This window comes from Lagopus muta, chromosome 2 (genome assembly GCF_023343835.1).
Source record: "Lagopus muta isolate bLagMut1 chromosome 2, bLagMut1 primary, whole genome shotgun sequence".
Lineage (NCBI taxonomy): Eukaryota > Metazoa > Chordata > Aves > Galliformes > Phasianidae > Lagopus > Lagopus muta.
The window spans coordinates 73,627,007-73,654,222 of record NC_064434.1 but is presented as its reverse complement, the minus strand read 5'-3'; the positions used below and the strand labels follow the sequence as shown (position 1 = coordinate 73,654,222).

Genomic DNA, 27,216 nt, shown 5'->3' with positions numbered 1-27,216 from the left:
GTGGCATGTTCCCACAGCAACTGTGAATTTCAGTGAGATCAACTCCCATCCCATTCAGAGAGAAACGTGCCATCCTGCAATTCTTCTATCTGCTCCACAGTGTTGGTGACTGTGTTTGGATGTTCTGAATGTGTAAAATCATTGGATAACTACCTAAGTTCTCCATCCATCATGGTGTCCATCATAGAGTTTTCATAAAACTTGCAATATTTATTATTTCTCTAAAGCCTAAGTTCCTAAAATCATGTTGTTTCTGGAAAATGACAGCTTTTGACTTGTTTACTGTGGGCAAATTATTACTTGTGGTTTCTTAGTCAATCTTAAAAAGCCGTGGTGAGCTTGTCTCTCAGGCTGGAAGGGCAGAAGGTAATTAAAAGGAGAAACCTCAGCTGTTTAAATACACGTCCCTAAGGGTACTGCATTCCTCTGCATGCCTGGGTCATGCAGTACCTGCCCTCTCCATGACTGGGAGGACAAAGGGGACACAGTGGCATAGGTTGAGTGGCAGCAGTCACCTGCTGAGTGCCTGCCAAAATAGAACACATGCTGTGTATGGGTCTGACGGCAAGAGCATGAGCCTGGCATTATGTTACAGTTAGCTTTCCGCTTTTCTCTCTTTCCTTTTATTGGTTGTGTTTTTCTTCTCATTATCTCTTTCTCTTGCTATTGTTTAACCTGCCTTGACCAGTGAGGATGAGGTCTTCCAGGCCCTGTGCTCCCTGCCACTGCAATAAAAGGCAACAAAAAAATGGATTACATCAATAACTGTTTTTCCCCCCTTATTTTTCTGCATGTTTAAATAAGAGAGGAGAGTTGCAGATAGCTGTCACAGTCATGGACGGCAAGTGGAGGTATGTGTGCTCACACCTCAAAGGAATCACTGAACTTTGCACCACAAAGTGAATATCAATCTCTCGCCATCTCGGTATCTGTATTACATTAAATGAACACAGCAGAATTTGATAAACCAGTCAGAAGCCCTGAGGTCAAGACAACCTGGATACCTTATACTTCTGAAAATGAGTATTTCTGTTCAAACTTGCTTTGGAAAAACCCCGTAGGGTTGTTAACAAATAATTTGATTTATAAAAAGAGTAACTGGTTTACTGCTACAGTACTATAGGGGTTTATTTTGACTGTATTACAGACATCTCTGATTTATAGTAAGTGCTGTGTTGACACAGGTTTTCATACTTATTTTAACTTTTTGAAACTATCCATTCTATTTCTTGCTTAAGATTCCTTTTAATATTTATGGTTGGAGGCTCTTTTTACATTAGATAGTTTCATTTTTCTGTGTTTGCATTGTTGGTGGTGGTGAAAGCACTACTTTTTTGAGTGAAAACATTTTCCAAAGAAAGAAGAAAAAAACCTCAAGAAAGTGCCCAGAAATGCTCAAAACCTCAAAAAAAAAAAAAAAAAAAAAAAAAAAAAAAAAAAAAAATAGGGAAAGTTCACAGCCATTCTTTTCATCTATCCATGTTAAGGCTACCTGTGTTCCAGAGGATTTCAATGCTTCTAAGACTGCCTACTAAGAATAAGACTCTTAAAGGTAAAGGCAGAGGTTTTTCTCTCTTGGCTTGCACACAGCATGGATGTGGGATGGGACAGTTCCCGATCACATTGCTCTTGCTCTGGATGCCTCTTGATCTGATCTGAAACTGTCAGTGGTGTTCATTTAGCAAGGACACACCAAAAGCATGCTCCTATGCTCCTAAAGAGCATTGCTTCTATAGTGCAAAAGATACTAAAGCTAGCCAAAACAGAACCTGAATTTGTAGGTAGACTCCTTCCTTACATCTTCCCCTTTGCACAGTGTGCAAGAGTGCCCAAGGAGACCATGCTCTTAGGAAGATGTATTTGCAATTAGAGAAAGCTAGAAATCAGTGATCCAATTATGAAGAAGTGTGGAAATTAAATTTAAAAAAAATCCAGTGTGTTTGTTCCGTGCAAAATAGAAACTTCATTGTGCTGTTTATTTAGTGCTGGCAACTATTACCTGCTTTATTGGTTTAAAGCACAACAGTCGGTCACAGGCTATTGTTTCACCAGCTGAGCCATGTGTTGAAGTAAAATTCTTAAGTCAAAGGGAAGTATAGCAACATTACAGGGAGAACTAGGAAGGCGATTATGAGAAAAGGATAAGGAGTTGGCTTTTATGAGGGAAATTTTGAAAGAGGCACACAGGGGATTAGCCAAAAGAAATTCAGAGTCCACAGATGGCTTGTTAAAAGGAGAATGAGATTAACTCCTGAACTTGGAAAAGAGGGAACAGGAGTACCAAAATGTAATCCAAGGTCATGAATGACTAAGTGGCATTTAAAGCAAAAGATGGACTCTTTGAAAGGTATCTTTTAAACAGTTATAATAATAATATAGGAGTTCAGGAGTTAATAATAATCGTTAAAAATGACATGAAAATACCATGATGACGTTGCCAGAGTGAAGACATTTGCAGAGAAAGATGGGTTAAACCACAGGAATGAAAACAAAAGAGGAAAATCAAATCAGCATGAAAGGCACCAGTAGCCTTTCAAATGGCCTTGAAAGAAAGATTAAAAAACAAAACAAAACAAAAAAAAAAACAGAAGGAAGAATTTACAAAGCACAGAACTGTAGTATAAACATGTCACTCACATGTTTTCTTGTGTTGTGCTCTGACATTTCCCTGCCTCTTAACATATGTCTTCTCAGACTGGTTTATTCTATGTAAAGGAAAAGGAGAGTGAGAGGAGCAGATGTGGGTTATGTTCCCTGCATGGGATAGTGAATTAGGGGCCGTGGGTCCCTAATTTCTCACAGAGCTTCAGTGGCACCTGGGGACTTGTTCCTCATGTAATTCCCACATAATGTAAGGCATAGGTGGCAAGCGGCAGCCTTGCGCCTCCATGAGGGAAACCTCAGCAGCAGCAGCAGAACATAAGGTGCCACAGAGTCTTGGAATGGGATTCTACTGCTGATACGATCTTGGGAAATGGACATACGTGGGTATTCAAGGGACATAAATGGATATTCAAAGGACAAAAAAGGTGGCTATTATTGTTCTCTCAAACTTTGACATAGAGATTCAAAGCTTTCTTACCTGCACAAATGTCTGATGTGGGCTGTGGAAGAATCAGTAGCATATGGGCTTTTTAGTGCAGGCTATCAATATTACCTGTTTAAAATCTTGTGTTAAAATCCATCAGTGTGTTGCGTTTTTTACTGGATTAAGAATGCAAAGCAAACTTAATACTTCTTATTCAAAAAAAAAAAAAATGCCTTTAACAGTTATCACAGTTATTTTTATAACCTTTTCAGAATTGCTCTGTTCTCTTTCTCTTCACTTTTTGTTTACTTCGAGGTTTCCAGGTTTTGTTTTAAGTACTAACTTTGAAAAGTAATGAGAAAGTAATTTTTAAGAAGTAAACATGAAGTGTTTTACACTTTTGAAGAGTAAATTGTTCAAGCAAACTTTGATTTGAACAACACCAAGGACTAGCTCTTGTTAACAAAAGGTCAGGTTGGTCTGTGGCAGCTTTGATGAAGATTTAAATGTCACAGCACCAGATATGGTGTTTGCTTATGAACCAATCTTTTACATTTTAGTTTCTGCACTCTTGTTTTGCAGTAGGGATTTAGCAGTGATAGAAATATTTGTATATGTGAAAGAGACCATGGCTAGCACAAAGGGCTAAATACAAAACAGAATTCCTTTATATGACTGCAGCTTCATCACAGCTATTTTCATTAATAGCAGGGGTCAAGCATCCAGAGAAAGTTTTAAACAAAAAAAGATATACTTTTTGTTTCCAAACACCTAGAGAGAGATCCAACTGATTCTAGAATGACAACTGGCCTTTTTGTGAAGGCAATGTGCACAAGGCATGCTAGTCTGATCACTGGTATGGTACTTGATGTTGTAATAGTCTCTTGCACAATGAGAAAATGTAAATTTTGGACTACCTACTGTACAACTGAAATTTTGAAGTCCATTTTCTTGGTTAATTAATTAGCATACATTCAATAACTTATAATGTATTTTTCTTTTTATAAGTTCAGCTTATGAGTCAACATATTAGGATTCAGTGCTCTGAAAATTCAACCAATAAGAAATTGTTTGATTCTCACTATGCCAAGCTGCCCAAAAACAACTTTCTAGCTTGCATTCTTATATGAAACAGAAGAATAGAATTCTTTTCCTATTATATAATTCTTCATATAAGAATAAAATTGATGTAATGTTATTCTTCTATGAAGAAGAAATGCAAAACAAAGCAGAGGTTAATTTAAAAAACAGAGCAAAACAAAAAACTAATAAAATGATCTCCTTAGTAAAGTTTGAATTAGTCATCCTAGGTGGAATTCCATTATTTTTAAGTTTTTGTTTACAACAGGAAAAACATAATATTTACATTTTCCATGAAAAGGGAATTAATTAAAGGACTTTTTTGAAAAAACAGAACTGCCTCTTTCTGAAATATCATGATGTCCTCTCCTGAGGGACATGCTGCAGGCTTCACCAGCTGTTTGGGCTATGTGTTCCCCACCTCAAGGCTACTGCTGAGGCCTTCTTTGGGCAGGAGTGACTGTGAGCCCCCCATTCCTTCCCATCTCGAATGACATAGGAAATTTGGCAATTATCCAGCCAGATCAGATATATGGTTAGACCATGTAAAATCTTATACACCAATCCATGAATATCTTTCTTCCATGACTGCTCATTGTTGCTAAAAGTTCGTTATATTAATATCTTACAGTTGACATTATTTTGTAATAATTACAGGAATATTTTCAGTAATTTTCACCAGTGTCTCTCCTTACTAAGCTACAGAAGCTGTGTGTCCTGTCAGTAGCAGAGCCGATTGAATGCACTTGTGTCAACTGTGAATTACTAACAGAAAATCCTACATAGCAATGTTTGAACTGCGGTGTATAATATTCTCTGAAATTGTACAGAAGCAGCTAATAGTTTACTGCTGAGCAGAATAATTCAGTGTGAAGTTTGATATTTTCCTCCCTGTTTTTTACTAGTTCATGGCACAAAAGCAAAAATGTTGAGTTACATGGATAAAGCTACTGCTGCTATTTTGTGAAAAATAATTTCTCAGTGTTTTAATTATTTCTGACAATGCTTTATGATTTCACTATCTTTTTAATATTTTCTAGTAGTTTTTTTTTTCAGATAAAGTATACCTTTCACATCTGATTTTCACCGTGCTTGTTATATACTTCATTTTTCTGGTTTGCATCTGGGGTTATGTTTGATGAAATGTAGAACTTGTCACTTTAATATTAAAATCACCATTTGTACTCAAAGATATAGCATGCTCTTTCTAGGAGAGATTCTAATCACAAAAGTTCAACTGTGTTAATGTGCTAAACTTGGTTTGTCTACTCTAAACTATCTTTCTCTGACAAAAAAAAAAAAAAAAAAAGCAACAAAACTATACAATTGCTAAGAAGAAGGTACCAAGGGCTAATTTTTTACATTGATAAACATGCAAGAAGAGGGTTGACCTCAAGGGAACAAATGTAGAACAGAGAAGCACACCCCTGGGGTGACAGACTGTCTTGGCCAAACATGCCTGGAGCCAGTTAGGTTCAGAGACAAGCTGGGGGACTGCAGCTAGAGCATCACCAAGCGTGGGCAAGGCACCAAAACAAGAGGGTGCTCAGGCTCCTCCTCCCAGTCCTACTCATAGCAATGATCACAACGATGCTTCAATGATCACAAGCCATGGCTTCTTAATCATCTGCTCATGCCCCAAGGACAAACAAATATAAAACTCGGCTGAACTCCCAATCTGGCCCAGATTTTTGTCCATGTCTGAAATTGCCCCAGAACTATTATCTGCTTGGGGAATTGGTCCTCAAATTGCTTTTCTGGACTGAGTTCAAGTAGTTTTTCCTAAAGCCAAGATCTTTGGGCCAGGCTGACATGAAACAGTTCTGTCAGATGCAAAATGTAAGAGAATAGTTTTTGGCCTTGTTTGCTTTTCTCCCTAAATATGGGCACAATACAGTTGCATTGGCAGGAATCCTGTGGCTGGTATAAGAGCAGTTTTGAGTCCCATCCGTAGAATATCCTTCAGATTATAGTTATAACTATAACTATAACTATACTATAACTATATAACTATAACTATAGTTATATACATGAAGAACCATGTAGAGATTGCCTTTAGCTTTGCCTAGATCTAGTCTCCTAGGAACTACATTCTGGGAAAAAACGTACTGGGATAAAATGCAGTATTGTGGTAGAAAAAAAAAAATTAACTCAACACTTGTAATGAACATGAAAATCTTATCTAAAATCTGAGGCACACAAATTAGTATACACTGTAATTTAAGATCTCACTAAAGACATCAACAATTTTTTCTGCCTAAAAAATTTCTGAGTAATATTTGACCAATACGGTATCTGCAAATATTCTATTTGGTTGTGCATTAGACACTTCAATCATTGCCAGTGGTTCTAGGCTCAAATTCTATTTCAGTATAAACTTCAATCTTATTGGCAGTTTCGTGATAGCAAGTTTTCAGAGCGAGAATAAACACCAAAATAAATATCCTCATTTAAAATATGTTTCATGGTAAAGATTGTGAAATAATTCACTTAGAAGATTTGCATTGCAGAATCACAAAAGTACTCCTCATGCTATGTGCTCTTTGTTCCAAACAAAAATTCCATTCAGAATACTGTCATTTATGTGAAATAAGTGACTGTGGTGAGATGAAATAACTTTGTCTAGCTTGGTCCCCTCAGATTTTTATGCCATTTCAATGGCCTATATAAAGGATGTATCTGGAGCATGTAAATGTTCCAGTCATAATACTCCATATTGCTGTGCCTCAGCTTGGGCAAATTTGACTCCAATATAGTTTTCATCCACACATTTCTTGAAGGTTACTTATTTCTTTGCCTGCTTCTGACTCCTTTTGCTTTTCACCATGGAGAGGTGCACATTGTCTAAATATTGTTTTCCCAACAATTAAAATGAAGCAATAGAACCTCCAGTGGATAGACTGCTAACAATTACTTGGCAGAAGACAGAAAACCTGCAGACTCTATTTGCATGTACTTCTGTTCACCCTTTTTTTCCCCTCACAAAAATACCACCCCACAAACCATATACAAAGAGATAATGATCAGTCCATAACAAGGGCGTGTGTAATCAAACTTCCACTTTCAACCAGCACATGAGATGGAGAGTTTGGGCAGCCTTGTTTATTTAGTAAGTTTGCCAGTAAATGTAGCTAGGATAGAATTGTGTCGACCCAAACATGAGGAAAAAAACCATTAAGATAATTTTCTTGGCATTGCTGTTCCTCCTGGAGGAACAGGCTTTGAAACAACTGGTTTCCAGCTTGTAGAGTCTTTTGTCCTATGAAGGGGAGTGTAAATGTTAGAAAATCCTTTCCACTGTCATTTAATGTTTTTCTTAATTTTCTATAACATATGAAAGTTACATAAATGATCCAGCAAAGTTGCAAGCTGTCTGTGTCTGTTTTCTGCTAGATATACACCTACATTCCACACACAGGCAGATGTCCTGTTAGGATTTTTCTTGCAATTACTTGCCTTGCATTTGTGATGCAAAATCTAGCTGACATTTTTTTCCCCAAGCTGAAACATCTAGCTTCAAAACTCCACTACTTTATTGGTAAGGAAAAAAAAATGCTGACACAAAACAAGACAAATGTTCCACATCCTTCTGTGTTGATCACAATAGACCTTTTCTTGAAATTCTGTTTCTTCATAAAACAAATCTGATTGTTCAAAATAACACCCATCTTTTTAATTAAAGAGTTTGATCCAACAATTGGTAGGAAGATTACACGTTGAAAAATAAACACACAAACAAACAAAGCTCATGCTATCTCCAGAAGGTTATTTTAAATTGAACTGACTAGTGCACTCAACTTCAGACAATTTCCCCCAGGTTTGATCTCAGACAAACAGAGTTTCAATTACATCTTGTATACTGTAGGCAGTATTCAGACTTGAAAGGTTTTCAAAGATCAGGATGAACTGTCTACTAATTTAAAAAAATGAAAGGTTCCTCCACAGACTTACCCAACAGGAGAGTCTTCACCTCTGCAGATAATTGCCTTTTCCCACTGATGAATGACTTTGTCCTTTAGAACTGAGACTTCAACATTAAGCCTTATCTTCTGTCAGATTTCCATTGGATATATAAAAATACATTGTGATTCCTTTGCTAAAGAGGAAAAAAAATCTTGTATCATTTGCATAATACTAAACGTGCAATTTAGAGACAAATATGCCAGGTTTTTTTTTGTGGTTAAGCATACATATGTATCTTTACATTCATCTCTATGTACTAATTAGACTTACATAAACTCATTCCCACACAGTGCTGTGTTACTTACACATCACTTCACTGTAATATAAAAAGCACAATAAAATCAGTTTGATGTTCACCTGCTCTGATGGGTGTTAGAGTTTACAAATCAAAATAAACTGCTCCTACACGATATGCTGCCAATGCATACTGCTTTTCCTTCATTTATCTGTTAGTAAGGATGTAAGCAGGTCTTCAAGATCTAGATAAATTCAAGTTGCATCAACTGTAATGGAATCAGTATCAGTATCTTCTGTTCTAAATTAGCTTCAATCAGCAGCTTGCATGCAAAGTGATATTTTGAAGTCAATGTGTTTTTTTCATTACCTTAGACAGCTAAGTTAAAGTGACTAGAACTTAGCTAACTTTTCTGATAACTGTATTTTGGGGGATTTCTTAGCTCAAGTTATTCAATATTTAAAACTTCTGGATCCCTTTTGGGTTACCCAAAGACTCTTTATGTGGGTGAAGTTTGACAAGATCAAAAAGTCTTGCTTTTGATATTACACAGAATCATATAGGATCACAGAATAACCTGGGTTTAAAAGGACCAGAAAGATAATCTAGTTTCATCCCCCCTGCCATGGGTAGGGTCACCAACTACTAAACCTGGTTGCCCAGAGTCACATCCAGCCTGGCCTTCAATGCATCCAGGGATGGAGCATCCATAACCTCCTTGGGCAATTTGTTCCAGCGCTTTACAACCCTCTGAGTGTAAAACTTCCTCCTAATATCTGACCTAAGTCTCCCCTGTCTCAGTTTAAAACCATTCCCCCTTGTCCTATCACTATCCATGAAACAGATGTTTTAAGTTTTCAGAATAATAATGTGAAATGATCTTAAAAAGATAAAAAAAAGATTTTAAAAAGATAAAATCTGAAAAAATGCTGATGAAATTATATAGCTAAAAATCTGATGTCAATAAGATATTTGTTGAATGAATATATGTTCAGAGTAATTGTACATTCTGATACATTTGGAAAGGACAATTTAACAAGTATAACATGTTACAGAATTAATCAAGTCAAACTAACCTAAATACCCACAGGTAAAATAGCTGACTTAAAACAAAGCCAAAATCAGATTTATGATATAGGAATTCTCCTAAGCATGGGCAAAAAAATTATCAACTCTATCACACTAACCAAACGCTAGTGATAAGTAACTACACTTTATTTTATGATAGTTATGATAGAAAAAAAAAATGGCATTTGAAAAGTAATAGTATTTTTTAAAAAACACAAACACCTAATTAATTATTTGAAATCTAGTTTAAATAAATGTCTGTGAAGAGATATTTACTGCAGTAAGCACCATCACTCTGAGAACCCTCTAGTTGATCAGACTTCATATTAAAATTCCTAGGAAATCAGCTTTCAAAGAACCATCGAACTCTTCCTTCACTCAAAGTCACTTTCAAAACTGTGATCTAAGTCAGTCCTGCTAACGCTTACATATATATTCCATTGCTTTTGGGTAAGTTATTTTAATTTTAAATTCAAAAGCATTTCCTATAGATGTTTCCTAGAGCACACACAGGGAAACAAGAAACATCAGAAGTAAGTTATCATTAAGTAGATGTAGTAACGATACGCATTAAAAGTATAGGGCAAACTACAGCTCAGGAGAAGATATGCTTTCTTATTGGGAAGAAAGATACAAGGTACACAGGACTTGAATTCTATTCTGAGTGGAGTATCATTCTTTGCTGTTACCATCAGACTACATAGCAGTGAACAAACTTATAGGAAACTTGATCAACAAAGACAGTGATTCTGCAACTTACATATACAGAAAGATTTACTCATACATATAATTGGTGTTTTTAACTGGGAGATTTATCTTTACATTAATGGACTGTGGAATTTCCCTTCTCTTTCTTTTTAGTAACAGCCAGGATAGAATTTCATAGCATTTTACTGGGTAGATATTACAAAGCTCAGTTTCGCCCTGTCTTTATGCAATACAGACAATATTGAGACCAAGGTAATGGAATTATTTTTTAACCATAATAATCAATTTGCTACAGAGAAAATAGAATAACTTGAATATATGAGAAATGTTGCTTGAATCTAGAGTCATGGCTGCAAAAATAATATTATTACTGATCACACTTGGCTTTTGTTTAAGCCTTATCGCTTCAGCTTAGTCTCTGAGGAAATAAAATAAATCAGATATTTAATTTAAAAGAGGAATACATTTAACCTGGAATTCAAGTGATCCTCAAAGGATCAAAACATAATAGCCAAAAAAGCTCTGCTTGTCTCCATGTCTGTATGTACGAGTTTCTGATGGCTGAATTTCGTTAAGTAGAATTTCACAGGTGTCACGGATTTGACCAGATCAATCTATGTCCGTGACAGGGGCGACAGGCCTCTGCCCTCCCCCCCCACCCCAGTCCCACAAAATGGGAAGGAAGGAAGGGAGGAAAAGAACAGCGGCAACAATCTATGGAGGAAAAACTTATTTTACTATAATATCGGAATACAGGATAACACAATAGATACAATTTAATTGCAATTGAGATTAATAAATCAGACAAGATGAGAGAGAGAGTTCCCGGGACCGATTCAAACCTGAAAAGCTTGGAACGGCTAGGAAAGCACCCTCCAGCACCCACTGCCAGGCAGCAAGAGAGCACCCCCCCCACCCGGAAGGGCCAGATCCCGTGACTTCTGTAATGTACAGGGATAGGTAGCTGGGATTGGGGCAGTGACACTTTAATGCCCCGTACACTACATGATGTTTTGATGTGGAATACTGAAACCCAAAAACAAAAAAAACAAAAACAAAAAACATAGAACCATGACATTCCACCCCTTATTCTACATCGTTACATCATGCTTAAAATATATATACATATATACAAACAAACAAAAAATGATTAAAATGCACACATGGCTATGTACATATACATAGAATTAGTAACTGCACTCCCCCAGCATCAAGTTTCCTTGTGGTACACACTGGACATCCCCATTCTTCTGCATTACCCACCAAGTGGATCCTGGTCCCTGGGCAAAAACTGTACCACGGAGAGGTTTGCCCTTTCCAGAAGCTGGAAGAACCCAAACTGCCTTTCCTAACATGTTCTTTACATGTACAACAGGGACTTTATCTCCCTCTACGGTATGTAGGGAACTGGATTGGTTAGGACCATCACGATTGATAGATCCTCTGGTATTGACTAACCAGGTGGCTTCTGCCAAATGCTTCTCCCAGTGCTTAAATGTTCCGCCACCCAGTGCTTTTAGCATCGTTTTTAACAGTCCATTGTATCGTTCAATTTTACCAGAGGCTGGAGCATGATAGGGAATATGGTAAATCCACTCAATGCCATGATCTTTGGCCCAAGTATTTACAAGAGAATTTTTGAAATGAGTCCCATTATCTGACTCAATCCTTTCTGGGGTGCCGTGTCGCCTCAGGACTTGTTTCTCGAGACCCAGTATGGTGTTTCGGGCGGTAGCATGGGGTACTGCATATGTTTCAAGCCACCCAGTGGTTGCCTCCACCATAGTAAGCACATAATGCTTACCATTGCGAGATCGTGGCAAGGTGATATAATCAACCTGCCAGGCCTCCCCATATTTGTACTTTTGCCATCGCCCTTCTTCCCACAGAGGTTTCATCCTCTTGGCTTGTTTGATGATGGCACATGTTTCACAGTTATGAATAACCTGTGCAATGGCATCCATAGTTAAGTCCACCCCTCGGTCTCTAGCCCATTTGTATGTTGCATCTCTCCCTTGATGACCTGAGGTCTCATGGGCCCACCGAGCCAGAAATAATTCACCCTTGTTCTGCCAGTCCAGGTCTATTTGAGCCACCTCAATTCTGGCAGCTCGGTCTACCTGATGGTTATTTTGCTGTTCTTCAGTAGCCCGACTCTTGGGCACATGAGCATCTACATGGCGCACCTTTACAATCATATTCTTTATTCGGGCAGCAATGTCTTTCCACAGTTCAGCAGCCCAAATAGGTTTACCCCTTCTTTGCCAGTTATTTTGCTCCCACTGCTGTAACCACCCCCATAAGGCATTTGCTACCATCCATGAGTCAGTGTAAAGATAGAGCATTGGCCACCTCTCTCGTTCAGCGACATCTAAGGCCAGTTGGACAGCCTTTACCTCTGCAAATTGGCTTGATTCTCCTTTCCCTTCGGTGGCCTCTGCAACTTGTCGTGTGGGGCTCCACACAGCAGATTTCCATCTGCGATGCTTTCCCACAATACGACACGATCCATCTGTGAACAGGGCATATTTCTTTTCATTCTCCGGTAGTTCATTGTATGGTGGGGCTTCTTTAGCACGTGATACTTCTTCTGCTGGTGGTGTTCCAAACTTTTTACCTTCAGGCCAGTCCATGATGATCTCTAGGATTCCTGGACGGCTGAGGTTCCCCATCCGTGCTCGTTGTGTAATCAGTGCAATCCACTTACTCCAAGTGGCATCAGTAGCATGGTGGGTGGAGGGAACCTTTCCTTTAAACATCCAGTTCAGCACTGGCAGTCGAGGTGCCAGAAGGAGCTGTGTTTCAGTACCGACTACTTCGGAAGCAGCCCGAACCCCTTCATAAGCGGCTAAGATCTCCTTCTCAGTTGGAGTGTAGTGCTCTTCAGACCCTCTGTATGCCCGACTCCAGAATCCCAGGGGTCGGCCTCGTGTCTCTCCTGAGGCTCTTTGCCACAAACTCCAAGTAGGACCGTTCTCTCCAGCAGCAGTGTAGAGGATGTTCTTTATACCCTGTCCAGTCCGTACTGGCCCTAGGGCCACGGCACGGGCTATCTCCTGTTTAATCTGTTCAAAAGCTTGCTGCTGCTCAGGGCCCCATGTAAACTCATTTCTCATTCGCGTCACATAATAAAGGGGGCTTACAATGAGGCTGTAGTTTGGAACATGCATTCTCCAAAAGCCCACTGCACCCAGAAAAGATTGTGTCTCTCTTTTGCTAGTGGGTGGAGACATAGCAGTGATTTTGTCGATCACGTCTGTCGGGATGTGACGACGGCCATCTTGCCACTTTATACCTAGGAATTGAATCTCCTGGGCAGGTCCTTTCACTTTGCTTCGCTTAATAGCAAAACCAGCACTCAGAAGAATTTGGATCATTCTCTCTCCTTTTGTGAAGACTTCTTCTGCTGTATCGCCCCACACAATGATGTCATCAATGTACTGCAGGTGCTCAGGAGCACTGCCCTGTTCCAATACAGTTTGAATCAACCCATGGCAAATGGTCGGGCTGTGTTTCCACCCCTGGGGCAAACGGTTCCAGGTATACTGAATGCCCCTCCATGTGAAAGCAAACTGTGGCTTACATTCTTTGGCCAAAGGGATGGAAAAGAAGGCATTAGCAATGTCAATGGTGGCATACCATTTGGCCACTTTTGACTCCAGTTCATACTGGAGTTCTAACATGTCCGGCACAGCAGCACTCAGTGGGGGTGTGACTTCATTCAGACCACGGTAGTCCACCGTCAGCCTCCATTCTCCACTGGCTTTACGCACTGGCCATATGGGGCTGTTAAAAGGTGAGTGAGTTTTGCTGATCACTCCCTGGCTCTCTAGTTGACGAATTAACTTATGAATGGGGAGCAAAGAATCCCTGTTGGTGCGGTACTGACGCCTGTGCACCATTTTTGTAGCAATCGGTACGTGTTGCTCTTTTACTCGCAGCAGCCCCACAGCAGATGGATCTTCTGACAGGCCAGGCAGAACAGACAGCTGCTTAATCTTGTCTGTGTCCACAGCAGCTATTCCAAAGGCCCATCGATACCCCTTAGGATCCTTGAAATGCCCCCTTCTGAGATAATCAATACCTAGTATACATGGAGCCCCTGGGCCCGTCACAATAGGATGTTTTTGCCAGTCCTTACCAGTGAGGCTTATCTCGGCCTCCAACACAGTCAATTCTTGAGAGCCCCCGGTCACTCCAGAAATATGGATTAATTCTGTCCCTTCATGACTCGAGGGCATCAGAGTGCACTGTGCACCAGTGTCCACCAGGGCTTTATATTTCAGTGGTTCTGATGTGCCAGGCCATCGAATCCACACAGTCCAATATACTCTATTATCCCTTTCCCCCCCCTGACTGAGGGCAGGGCCCCTCTATTCATTATCTGTGGTAACTGGAGCAACTGCACTGGTGGTTGATCTGCCTTGTAATTCTTTCACCCGGGCTCGTAGTACAGGAGTAGGTTGACCGTGCCACTTCCCCATGTCTTCTCCATGGTCACGTAGGTAATACCATAAGGCAATTCGCGGTGTATTATTCCTTACTTGAGCCGGAGAGCATCTGCCTCTAACAGCTGAGATTTTTGATCGTGCACGTAAGAAGGAAGGTTCATCGTCTTTAATTAGGTGGGCTCGCATAAATTTCACCGTCTCCTTCACCTCCTTCATCTCCTTCATTAGACTCTTTTGATTATCCTGATCTTCATCAAGCGTCTCTGATACTGCTACAGGTTTGTCACGGTTAATCAGTTGAGACACTTGCTCCGTCATTCTTGATATTGCAGCAACGGCAGAATGAATTGGAGACAGCAATTGTTCGTAGTTTTGAAGCGTAACAATTAATTCATAAATTAAGGGCGTTCTCTGTTGTTCTTGGTATCTGTCACACGCTGACGTTAGTGTAGCGGCATATTTGTCCGGCGCTGTAGTCACGATTTTCTGCCATATCTCAGGCGTTGTCCTCACTCTTTCAGGGTCGCGGTTTTGTTGTGGGTGGTTAGGAACAAAGTCAGGGTCATACAACATTTCCACCACGCCTATTTCCCTCAAATACTGGATACCCTTTTCAACTGTATCCCATTTTTTCATTGCAATCTTCAAGCTATTTTTGAAGGGATACTTTTCCTTCACAGCTGTTAACACCCGTTCCCAGAGGGAGGCAGCCTCATCCGAACATCGACTAATTCCTCTATCAATAGCTGGATCTCTGGCAATGGCACCCAGTTGGCGAGCTTCATTACCATCCAGAGACAAGCTATGGGCCCCACTGTCCCAACAGCGAACCAACCAGGAAACAATACTTTCATTCAGGCGCCGTGTGAACTCCTTTCTTGAACCTTGAATTTCAGTCATCTTTAGAGGCCGGCGAGTAGTAATAGAGACTTCCTCTTCATCACTCTCTTCTGCATGTCTCTTAGTTTTCGCTTTTGCCTTTCGTGGTGGTGGTGGTTCTGAGGAGGGCCCCTCGCCTGGATCTTCCTCCTCCTCCTCCTCTTCTTCTCTTTTTCGTTCAAGACGCGAAGACACTCGTTTCCATTTCTTGCCCTCCACAGGAGCAACCGGTATTGTTACTGGTGTCTCCTGTGATTGATTAGATTTGACTTGGGGATTTTCCCCTTTGGCTTGAACCTCAGCTCGGAAACTCTCTCTCTCCCGAATGGTATTATATAGGGCACGGTAAGCACAAGCCAAACCCCAAATAAGTTGTACCTCCTTAGATTTATGTAAGCCGCATAGTCCCTGACTCAAATACTGGCTTAGTTTCTCAGGATCCCACAGGTGTTCAAGAGTAAAATCCCATGACACTGCGGGTCCCCATGCTTCTAAAACCTTTCCTAAACCTCTCCATATTCCCTGCCAATCATCATTCTCTGGTTTCGGAAGAGACTCCTTTCCCTTAATACGAATGCATAGGAATACATTCAGGAGAATTGATGACATGCACACCAACATGACTATTAATTCAGGATTCGAAAAACGTTTCACAAACCGAAAAGAAAACCCGGAGACTGGTCTGAACATTGTGTTGTTTGTAAAATTAGCTATTCCATTTGGGATGTAGTTGTTTGTGAAATTAGCTACTCCATATGGGATGTAGTTTGTGAAATTAGCCATTCCTTCTGGGATGTAGTTGTTCGTGAAATTAGCCATTCCTTCTGGGATGTAGATGTCAAAGTTCAAATCATACCACATTGCAAATAGGTAAAACATAGGTGTCTCCATCAGTGTCATTAGGTACCTATATATGGTTGCAATTCCACAACACATAATTATGAGCTGGATTATTGGCCAGTAGGTTGTGACTAACACCATTGCTTTTAATCCTTTACCCAGCACCCCCACGATAACGAGTGGGTTCATCGCTGGTGCTTGCTAAAAAAGGGTTAATGAATTGAAGCTAACAAGAGGAGAGAAAAAAAAGAAAAAAGGCACTACTCAGACTAAGTAGTGCTCAAAGTTTACAAATATCCCAGAACACTGGCAGTACGCCTAATCTTTCAAGGTCAGGTTTTCCAGCACAGAAACCTGAACTACTGATAATGCTCCCTAACGAAGCTCTCTAAGAGCAGAGAGAAAAAGAGATTCGTTCAAAAAGCTAAAAAGCAATCGTGCCCCACGTTGGGCGCCAAAAATCTGTCACGGATTTGACCAGATCAATCTATGTCCGTGACAGGGGCGACAGGCCTCTGCCCTCCCCCCCCACCCCAGTCCCACAAAATGGGAAGGAAGGAAGGGAGGAAAAGAACAGCGGCAACAATCTATGGAGGAAAAACTTATTTTACTATAATATCGGAATACAGGATAACACAATAGATACAATTTAATTGCAATTGAGATTAATAAATCAGACAAGATGAGAGAGAGAGTTCCCGGGACCGATTCAAACCTGAAAAGCTTGGAACGGCTAGGAAAGCACCCTCCAGCACCCACTGCCAGGCAGCAAGAGAGCACCCCCCCCACCCGGAAGGGCCAGATCCCGTGACTTCTGTAATGTACAGGGATAGGTAGCTGGGATTGGGGCAGTGACACTTTAATGCCCCGTACACTACATGATGTTTTGATGTGGAATACTGAAACCCAAAAACAAAAAAAACAAAAACAAAAAACATAGAACCATGACAACAGGTATATAATAGTTTTTGATTGATCATTTTTGGAAAGTAGTAGGGATGCCCTTTAGCAGTCTTTCATATTAATGGGTTATTTCATATGTTAAACATGAGTTTTTCTCTGTTTTTGTATTTGTTGTAGCATTCACAGAGAAAGAATATTGTACTTGCTGTAGAGAGTTTAACAATGGCTGCCTGCCACAACCCTACCCAGATGACATTTTGTCCCTGCTGTCTCTTCATCTTTATTATCCTCCCATATTCCAGCACGTGGTCCCATAAAGTGCAGTCCTTCGGGAATAGACCACCCTAGGCTGGGTCACCCACAGACTTAAGAACCTTGCAGATCACCAGCCAGACTGCTCCTGCCTAGGAAGGAGGAAGGCTGCAGGAAGGCAATATGTTTCACCATGTTCTCTCTAAGTGCAGGAGAATCTCCTCTCCAGTATCTGGAGTATTTCCTCCCCATTCTTCTTAGGTGACCATGGTGTCTGCAGCATTGTGGTTCTTACATTTTTTCCCATTCCTCTCTCTCTCTGCTTCTGTGAAGCGTCTTTCCACAGTTTCTTAAATATGTTATCACAGAGCCCTAACTAGCTTGACGGATGGGCTCAGTAGTGTCCTATCCTTCCTTCATCTGTTGGAACCATCTCTGAGTTTGGAACAGCCCTCTGCCTCTTCTCACAGTCGCCACCCCTGCAGAAACTCCTCCCCATCCCTGCTGCAAACACCTTATCTTTGTGACAGAATCCTAAACCATCAAAAGAAGATGATCATAAGAGGCACCAAAATGTTCCTTGTCATTAAAGACAGGTTTAAATTGAACTGAATAACTACGTGGAAGAAGGAGAAATCTATGAGATCCTCTCAGGGAAGATGATGAAATAGACGACTGAGGAAAAAAATATCTCCTGCAGCTGCTTACTAAGTTCTTGCACAGTAAGCCCTTCTCTCCAGCTCTTCCTGTAGTTTTCCACAACCTTCCTCCTTGGTTGTACCTCATCGATTTCCTGCTTTCCAACCCATGCAGGCACAGCTATAATGGTACTCTGCCAGTAGCTACTGCCCCAGGTCCCATGTCCCCTGGGGAATTTCCCAGGTTTCTTTTTGTGCTGAAAATTTCCTGCATTCTGCCTCTCCCACTGTTTAACTCCTCTCTGGGCTGTACCAATTCATGCATACTAACCATTAGAGGAGGGAGAGCTTTCTCTTCTTTGCAAGCTGTCCTGAACCTAGAGCGTAGTTGTGAGGAGTGCATGATACAGCTCTCCTGCCTACTGTTATGACACATCTGCTGAGAGTGAACAAACACTTTAACTACGTAAAGGAAGTTCTGCTATATATCATCTCATTGTATTTTTTAAAAACAATAATGAGAAACTGGAGTGGAATATACGTTCTTCCTAATGATGGAGACCCATTTAATGTATAGTTCCTTTGGTGCACCTGATGCTGGCAGTACCCTGAGCTGGCAGCCTCAGAATAGGCTTCAGTTGTTCCGGTCCATAGCTGTACTTCCACTAGGGTCAGGTCACTGTTTTGTACATGCAGAGCAATGTCTCAGTGCCTTTGTCCTTGGCACAGCTGCACACCCATCTGTGTATCCGATAAGTGGAAAACACAGGCTTGCAGATATTAATAATGAAAGTGAATTTGTTCTGTTAAGGATAGCCATAATTGAAGTTTCACTTTTGAGACTTCATGCAGTGGGTTTCAAGACCTTCAGCTGAAATATATACAACATTTCCAGACCCTTGTTCTGCAGAAGAGCAATAATATTCCTTGCAATTGCACTGCTTACACATGACACTATGTGATTATGCCCAGTTTCTCACTAAATTGCAGTAATGTGGGTATTGAAGGATAAAAGGCTTTTTCCAACTGCATTGACTTCATATGATGAAAACCTATTATCCTACTGATTTAGAAATTCTGTTGTTTTATTTTCTCAACAGTAGTCAACTGTATAATGTCATGATCTCCAATACTTCAGTTGAATTCTATTGAATAGTCTCATAAACAAGAACCAAACTGAACTCATTACAATATAAACTTTGTCATTTAACAGAAGAAAAAAAAAAAGTATTCAGACCCATGTAGATGTTCTTCTAATATTAATGGAATCTGTAGCTGCATGACATTTTAAAGATAGCTATGTAAGGACACCCTAAACCACCTACAGGTAGGCTAAATTTGAATTGGAAGTTGTGCAACTAAGGTTAGCCCAACCTAATAAAACCTGCTGGAGAGGAAAAAAGTGTTAATAATGGCTCAGCACCATAGTTACAAAAACGTGTAACTTGGAACCAACATAGATAATGGTAAAATTTTAGAATACCTTGAAAGAATTCCAGGAAAGAAAGCACGTAGTAAGGAATCTAGTAGCTGAGTATGTGGATATCCTGCTTTCACAAGTACAGAGGATAGAGCAGAAGTTCATCTAATTCCTGGCTGATTTCTTTGGAAGAAACCGCAAGTCTTAATGGTGCAACATGATGAATTCCTGGGATGGAAGAGGACAAAATCATTTGTACAAGAAGCTTTCTAAGTGATGAAGACAATAGCATCCATTTCCAGTTACTGTCACCCAGTTTCAGCAAAATGCCATTCAGAAATCCATGCACAACTTCTCTACTAAACAATATTTTTAGTGATATGGAATGAACTCAGTGTACTGTGGTGAAAATAGTTTCCTTTATTATACTTTTTCTGTTTTATCATGTGACTTTATATTGACAATTGGTATCTTTTGACAATTCTGGAATTTCAGTTATGGAAACATTCATAAATTAAGGAATTATCTTACATTAACTCAGTGAATATTGTCTTAACTTTAGAAAATATTATTAATTGCACTTCATTAATCCAGTTTTCCCTGCTATTTCTAAGTGCTTCTTGGCATGTTAATGGCTCTGGCTGTTATTAGTTGGCTTTACATGCCAGGAAAAGTCATCTTGTTATGCCACCTAGAGGTATTCTTACTGTCCTTGTCCTATATTGGATATAATCTAAATAATCTGTACTACTGTGGTTTAGTTTGCCTTACAAAAACAGCACACCAGATAATAATGACCATATGAAGTTTAACTGAGCCAGAAACCACAGTTCAGAAAATATTGTTTTCTATTTGATATGACTGAGAATGAAGACAACACTACCATTCAGCGTATCAACTTAAAAGCATTCAAACTTTTCTCGAATAATGAAAACACTTTAACCCAAAACAGAGAAGCAAGCAAGCTGAAAATGGAGAAAGCAGGAACAGACTTTCTCTCTTATGTGAAATGACATCAGTTTTAGTGAGAGAACAAGTGAACAAAAATGTTCCAAAGCATCTTACAGTCATCAAGAAAGTGAACTTTGTGGTGGCAATAGAACCATTTTATCATCCTGAAAATTCATAGATACTGATCTATATTATTCAGCATTTATGCTGATGTTGAATTCTCTGTCAAGGAAAAATGAATGGCAAATGTTTGGTATGCACAGCAATGCACAAGCACAGAAATAAATATATTCTTCAAAGAAAGAATATTCTTGAAAAGAAGCATACCTGAAAGTTAGCAAATTTTTCCTGAGCAGCTGCTGGTGTTTAAGAGTTGAGTACAAGAGTTCCTCATCCAAGCATGAAAAACAGGATGTAAGGATCAGCTATTTCCTCCTTTTTAATGGTCATGAAACGGTAACTACTTTTTAGAGTACCTTCAAACATAGAGAGAAGACATGCCCAGCTTTGAGGAAAAAAAACAAAAACGAAACAGTCCATTGTTGTTTGCTCTGCAGGCGGGCAACAACATGAGTCAGCTCTAAATTTCAATTAACTCAAATTTTTCAGAAGATCAAGACTTCAAAAATTACATAAGTAAAACTATATTACATAAGTAAATTCACATAAGTAAAATTACATTAGTAAAACTAATGTTTTCCACAGAAACTCTTCAGACACAGAAACAGTTGGAGATAACAAAAAAGGAAAAAGTTCTTCAAATCTCCAGTTGTGTGCAGCCTGTATTCATATCTCAGTTAATCAGTTTCCACTTCTGCAACCAACTGCCTACTTTTTATTCTGGCATCCATCTTTCCACATTGGTCAGTAATTTCATTGCAGAGTCAGGTAAACTTATGCCAGTATATTCCCAAACAAAACTTTCATATTGTAGAATTTAGCATTCCCAAATGAAAGAGAAACCTCCACAACTAGCAGTAGCAATAATTCTTCCTATTGTGATAAATGTTCAAGCCCGATGTTGGATAAAATACATTAGCACTGCAAATAATCTGCTCTGCTACTAAAAGTCATCTTCTTTCCTTCATATGAAGAAAAAAAAGAAAGCCTAAATACAGTGTTTCAGACCTCTGCCTGTTAATATATTAGAAGAAAATCTGAATGGGTTATTTATAGCTAGCATGTTCATTTCATCTACATACTCTCACTATTTGTGTAATATGCCTGAACAGAATACAGCTTACTGCTAGTGTTTAGTAAATACATTTTTAAAAATATGGAGGCATTCATTGGAATGCTGTTTGAAGCATTTTGCTGTTTTAATTGTATTGGGTAATAGTAATCTTATTCACGCATTTCTCTTCACAGAGAGAATATGGGACCATTCCAACATGAACAATTCTGCTTAATTTTTTATACAAAGTGCTTTGCTTGACAATATTGCCATGAGAAAGTGCGTAACAAGTAGCTTTTGTGACTATTCATTCAGATAAAAATAAGGTAAATATTTCCCTCTCAAGTGCATGCCCTGAGTTGAGATGAAAGAATCAGACATGAAGAAGTTAAAGTTGGGAGCTAGAGTTGTGCGATACACAAAAAAATCCTGTGCTTAAGACTAATCTACATGTGTTCTTGGTTTTTTCAGACGCTAAGCATTCTCTGCTTACCTAGGGATTTTATTATATAATATATATGTTTGTTCACATGTTTTTACCAGGTATATATAATTATTTAATTTTTAACCAAAGCTTAATTTTACTTTGTTCTTCTCTATGTGCTTTTGATCTTATCTCTCCCCTTTGATTGCACAAACAGCACATGATTGGCTTTGACTGTTCTTTGTGGACACAGAGGCAGTCAGTGCTTGTCATAAAGCCAAGCTCCTGGAGCCCATATGACACCTTGAAAAAGATAAGTTGCAGGAGTTTGCTGGCACTGTTCCTGGAGGCTGTGGAGAGGTGTTATGCTAATGACTGAAGTCCATCAGTTGATGAAACAGTTCACCTCCAAATTTCTTTGTTAAAATGTTATAATAGTTCAGGTAATGTTATGATTACTTAGTGTTTCCTAAGCCTTGTTTCAATGTCGCTTTCACAATTTGGAGACATAACAGGATTCATGAAACGCCCTTGAAGCAGCATGAGGATTGATGTGCCTGGCATTGTTCTCAGGGGGCCCACATGTGGTGTGGAGGCCACAGAAGTGTGGAGGAGACACAATGAAGGTCGGGTGCAGAAAGGAGGAGATGAATCGCAGCAAATCCTGGGAAAGACCCTTTAAATGCTCTGGATGTGCTGTGCAGCTAGCCAAGATGCCTATCTGCAAAGGTGCCTATATTTTGAATGAGCAGGTCATTATAAAAGAAAGCTGGAAATTGCCTCACTTAACCCTTTTCTTTTCAACTTCACTGCAGTCTTTATGTTTTTGGAGCTTTATCGCTTAAAAGATAAAGTGAGAATACCATTAGTCTAATGTGGCTTGTGTAACCATGGCTAACTAAATACAAATGTCTCAAGCAAAATACAGGAGGAACAAGATGCAAGACAGAATTATGGGTAATCTTGTCTAACATTTGATCTGTTATGTCCTTGAGTACCTTTGGTGAATGCATTCTTTTTCTGGAAGGAAGTTTAGAGTCCTGAGTTGTCCATGTGCATTTAAGAGTTTTAAAAACCAGATACAAAATACAATTTTGTTTCGGCTTTCTTAATGAGACTGTAAACTGTGCTTCCTGACTATTCAGCCACCAGAAAACAGTCAGATAATAATTTAGAGGGAGATTAAAAAATTGTTCGCTTTTCTGAGCTACTAGTTATTTAACCAGGTTACTTCAAGCAAGAAATAAAATCTAGAACACAAAAATACTATGAGAACCAGTATCCAAACCTAACAAATTCTCCTGAAAAACTGCAGTTCCTTACATCCATGGCCATCTTTATAATGAAATACTGGGCAAAACTCTGACAACTGGGAAATAAATGCACAAGGCTTGCATTTTCAACTGTGGCCAAGACTTGTGAAGGCATCCTCAGAGAAATTACTTTTGTGACGCTCAGATCAGAAGTGAAAAGTGCAGTCAGTCCTAATAGAAAGCATATTCCTGAGATGATTTACAGGTGTCAGAGGCCCAAAAATCTTCAGATCAATGTTTTCTCACACTAATCTATTGTTTAAACTTTAAAAAATCTTGTTTGCCAGCAGCACATTATAAACTTGTGGTAAAACCAATTGATAATTTGTAAGTCTTTCAATCCCTTACGACCATTTAAATATAAAGAATTTAAGAGACTATTAATAAAGGAATTATTTGCTTAGTATGGTAAAAAAATATGTTTCCACCTTTATGATGAGATAAAAATTTCTTCAGTAATAGCATAATCACACTATAACTAAGCCTAACTGATTACACTAACAGATGCTTTGAACCACAAAAAATATTAGAATAAATATTGCAGAGGAATCAATTTTTCTTTTTTCCTTTAACAATGTTTGTATTAATTAGGAAGATGTTTATGAATGCCAGCAACTCCAGAAAAAAAAAAAAGAGAAATTTAATAAAGATGTGGGGGATAAGTATGGAAGAAATAAATACACACTTTACATTGTGTGTGGATAAAGACAGAAGAAATCTTAGGGGGATGGTAGTTCAGGCAGAAGTGTTGAAGTATGGGGATTAACTAAGACTGGCCAAACTATGCAACCTGTGAATAGCTGCCCAGACAGCAAAGTCAAACATCTCTGCTCAGATGGGCCCATGGCACTTGGTTTCTCTGATCTTCTTGCTCTGACAGCTGTTCATGTATCTCTGAACTGGACACACATTGACCCTTCAACTGTGTGTGCTAGCCAGAGTGAGCTATTAAGAGGTTAAATGGGTATTAACAGTAATCTTATTGTCTCTTTATGTGTGATTGAGCTCTCTGTTTCCTGGAGTCTTGTTATTAAAAGAACTATTTCCTTAATAGATTGCATTAGGTTACACAACAAAGGTAAATTAGGATTTATATGCACTTTAACAGTATGCTAAAATGAATGTGGTTCTACTTAAAGCCAGCATTAGATTTAGTTAAAATATCTGAATGTAAACAATTTTGTAGAAATAATAATTCGTTAAGAGGTTTCCTGCAATTCTTGATGTGTTAAAAAGCTAGTTTCAACTTCACTGATGCTCTTCCAAACAAGATTAACCACATTAATACACGTATGTTAAGTACATGAAAGATCAATTCCTATAATGCCTTCTAAATTCAAACTGAATTAAAATACAATTTACCTCATATCTTTTTTTCAAACAGCATTTCTTGCAATATTTACATGTGAATTGAAAAGCACTAGAGAGACTTCAGAGTTAGGAATGAAAAAAAGCTTTATGAAATCTCTGACCCTCTTCTATTAATACCACAACATGTGTCTTAGAAACTCCTCTGTCGCATGTTCTTTTCATAAGCACCAGGTGTTTTTTTTTTTTTTTTTTTTAAAGAAGTGCTATTAGTAGGGGAACAGGAGCATTTAGACAAAACCAGAACAAATCCTCAGTGCAGTTGATACCCTGCTATAGATGGAATGGCACAGTAGACACCACACTGCAGTATGCCTTTAATTACAAGAATAAACTAATTCCAGAATGATCCACATGGTAACAACGTAACGCTTTATGAGCTGTAATTCAAATCTTTCTTGCCAGCAAGATGTGGAACACTGTGAAAAAATGTTTTAAGAAGGGAGAAATACTTTTGGAGGAGTTACCATGTTTACAAGGTATGATGTAATGAGTCAAGGCAAATTCGCTGCTGTGGAATAAGTTACATTATAAACTACTCATGACATGAATTATTTTGCACAAATTATTTAGGGTGAAGTAATCTGCTGTTATAAACATTCTGTTAATTTTGATGTGAATTTCAACAGTTGCATAAAAAAAGATTATGACCTTATATTTATTCATACCTTCTCAGGGAATAATACGAAAATAAACATGTTTTCCAAGGCCAAAATTGAAATGGAGAAGGAACAGGGATAAAAGCTATATTTGGCTATTCTACTCCTCCTTCTATTCCCTTAGCACATGTTACGTAGTTACTTCTTCCCTGGCTTCAAAAAGAGTCATACTTTTGATTATACTAAGCCAGAGACAGGCAGATACATTTGACACATATAAATTACCTTTTTAGAAGTAGTGATTCAGAAGTAATTGCTTAAATGGAGTTTAAGACTATATGTCAGTGTAATGTTCACCACATATTTATCTGGTCTTTTCCAAGCGTGCCATTCAATAAATTGTTTCAACATCAATATATTTCCACATTAATGAAGATTCAAGTTTTGTTGATGTTAACTATAAACTAGTTGTTTTTTTTTTTTTAAATCTTTTTGGCATTATTCAAGTACACATTCACTTTCACCCAACTTAGTCATTTACAAGTCTGAAATTCCTGAGATGCCTCAGGAAGTGGTAGTCATATCAAGACTTTTCACTGTGATTATAAATAGGCAAAACTCTAACATGTCTAGTATTTCTGAAGGTGAATATCACATTCAGTCAGGGAGATGAAAAAAAATCTTACCTCTGTTCTGCTTTTCAGATACTCAACTTCTACAGTTGCTTCAGCAGAAGTGAACAGGCCTTCACTGTCACCAGGATCTCCCTCACCACCAGTGGCAGTCAGTGGTGCACTGACTGCCAATCTTTCAAGAATAAAGTAGATGATTGCAGTCAACCAGTAAGTTCAGCTATCACCAATGGGATGCATTACTGAATACCTCCTCTAAATAGCAGTATATAAAATGCTTGCAATCAGTTCTCTGTTCTGAAAATTGAACATAGTATAAAAAAAAAAAAAAAAACAAACAAACAAAAAAAACTCCTTACAATTTTTTAGTAGAAGAGGCTGCATAAACAAAGAACATAAAGATGTCATAATTAAAAAAAAAAAAAAACAAAAAAAAAAAAAAACAAAAAAAAACAGAGTGACAAAACAGAGTACAATAACAGAAAGAAAACAGATGGAAAGCTTACTCACATCCTGGGTTCACTGCAAAACTCCAGAGAAGGAATCTCCAGAAGAGACCCTTTCCCACTGGTAGCCAGCTCTTAAATGGGTCTAGGAGAGGTGGAGCCAGGCTCCACCCTTTCCAGCAACACAGGTGAATTGCCTTCAGCTGTGTTCCCATGGCTGACTCATTGCTCGCCTCAGGTGGTCAATCAGAGGTTCAGGCTGTGATTCAGCAGGTCCCATACAGAGGCTAACTATGAATCCATTAAAAAAAAAAAAAAAAAAGCATACTTGAAGTATGAGAAAACCTCATGAAAACTGGATTTGGTAGCTATTCAATCAGAGAAATTAGAGTTGATATTTTCTGTGGAATACTATCCTAAAACAATATAGTTGGACGATGCATGATACTGCAAAAATATTCCATAAAGAGAGCCTGTGGTCTGCTATCAGGGGTGGGGTAAAATATTGACTGGATTGCAGCAATGTGCATATGTCTGACAGAAACAACAGAGACAGCCCCTTCAAAAACAGCAAAAATCAGTGGACTCTAAAAAGAAAGAAGTTATAGTACGAACTGAAATTAAGCTCAAAATCCTCAATAGTGTAAATTACAAAACAGTGGACCAGGGAGCAGATATTTCCCTTCTTGTTTGATTCCTGTTGCATTCAGAGATGTCAGACATTGACATAATTCTTTTTATTTACAAAGAATGTATACAAATAAATATCTGGTGTGATTATTGAGTTCTCCCATTCCGAAAGAAAACAAAAAAAACCTCATTTTGATGAACCAGTTTTGTGGAA

At 38.7% G+C, this 27,216-nt stretch overlaps 1 long non-coding RNA gene across 5 annotated transcripts; it reads right to left on the bottom strand.

The window, feature by feature from the left end:
- Window positions 1–296: 296 nt before the first annotated feature.
- LOC125689613 (uncharacterized) lies at window positions 297–26,491 on the bottom strand. 5 transcript variants are annotated; one of them, XR_007375362.1, is made up of 7 exons: window positions 26,437–26,487; window positions 25,981–26,223; window positions 20,744–20,892; window positions 19,529–19,693; window positions 8,060–8,204; window positions 2,638–2,705; window positions 297–725 (listed from the first exon to the last, which is right to left on the bottom strand). It is a non-coding gene; the product is annotated as an uncharacterized LOC125689613 (long non-coding RNA). The 5 variants fall into 5 exon arrangements; XR_007375361.1 differs by lacking the exon at window positions 2,638–2,705 and having other exon boundaries at window positions 299–725; XR_007375363.1 differs by lacking the exons at window positions 297–725; window positions 2,638–2,705 and adding an exon at window positions 6,557–7,367 and having other exon boundaries at window positions 20,744–20,921.
- Window positions 26,492–27,216: the final 725 nt, after the last annotated feature.